The sequence below is a fragment of the Myotis brandtii genome, unplaced genomic scaffold, assembly GCF_000412655.1.
Source record: "Myotis brandtii unplaced genomic scaffold, ASM41265v1 scaffold126, whole genome shotgun sequence".
Taxonomy (NCBI): domain Eukaryota; kingdom Metazoa; phylum Chordata; class Mammalia; order Chiroptera; family Vespertilionidae; genus Myotis; species Myotis brandtii.
In genome coordinates this window covers 1,921,716-1,922,989 of record NW_005354425.1, presented here as the reverse complement: position 1 = coordinate 1,922,989, position 1,274 = coordinate 1,921,716, and the positions used below count along the sequence as shown (strand labels likewise).

At 36.7% G+C, this 1,274-nt stretch overlaps 1 pseudogene; it reads right to left on the bottom strand.

Moving 5' to 3' along the window:
* Positions 1-723: 723 nt before the first annotated feature.
* LOC102241187 lies at positions 724-1,272 on the bottom strand (annotated as a pseudogene).
* Between the last annotated feature and the right edge of the window lie 2 nt (positions 1,273-1,274).

Below are 1,274 nucleotides of genomic sequence, written 5' to 3'. Positions count from 1 at the left end.
ATTCCGGTCAAGGGCACATGCCTGGGTTGTGGGTTCGATCCCCAGTAGGGGGCATGCAGGAGGCAGCCGATTAATGATTCTCTCTAATCATTGATGTTTCTATCTCTCTCTCCTCTCCCTTTCTCTCTGAAATCAATAAAAATATATTTAAATTTTTTTTAAGTTTTCTTTTAAAGAGCTAAGTGCCTCTGTATCCACTGATAGTAATGCAATACCTAGTTTGATTTGAAACAAAACAAATGCCCATTAGGAAAAAAGCAATATTTTAATTTTATCTAATTCATATTCAGTCAATACTCCAGTAACATTTTCCTCCCAATAAAATACTCCCTGTTTATAAGGCTGTTCCTGTGAGTCAGAAAGTTTAGGTTAATAAGGGAGTTAAGTTAGAGTAATTGCTTGCAGTTTAGACAATAACTTTTTGCTTCCCTCTTAATATGCTAATAGTTGTGTCTAAAAAGTATGCAATTCTTAGAAAGGTACCATTTCATTATTTTTTTAGTTTATGTAATCTCTGGGAACTACATGAAACTACAAAATTAGCAAATGTCTTGAAATCTGTGTATAAAACATAAATTACATCTAACTTCAAACTCTCATTTATTAGTGTACCACTCAGTCTTAAAAAAAAAAAGGGTGGGGTGCAGCTCCAAAGATAGTCTTATGCCATTCTTTAAATAGGAAACTGTTCCTTTTAACTTTACACCCACCCCACACCCCAATTTAAAAACATATCATTTCATTGTTTTGGTCATGGACATTTCCAAGATAAGACTTTATATTTTGCTCCCATAGCTTCTGGTTATTAAGAAATCCATGCTTTCCTCTATTCAAGGATTTTGGTCCTGCTGATGTTGATTTAGCCCTTCCAATATTCTTCATCCTCATCTTTGATCCTGGAGGCATTTCCTCTGGTTCACTATCTTCATCTTCATTAAAAGCTGCTACTGCTGAAAGGGTTTTTGGAGCAAGAGTTGGAAGAGTTTCTTTAGTTTTAGGTGATCCATGTTTGATGGATATGGCTGAGGCTTTCTTTGTCATCTGACTACCTATGGCAAACCCAAACTTGGAAATCTTTGTAAGCTTTGTTGGCTGTTCTGCAGCTTCTTCTTCAGCTAATCATTTCTCAGTGCTGCAACTGGAATTTTCCCCTCCATTACTGGAAGAAACAGTCATTTTCACAGGTTTTTATACTTCTTCTTCAGGTCCTCTGGCTGCTTCAGGTTGCTATGGCTTCTCTGGCTTCTCCTCTCCCACCTTCCTATCCATCATCT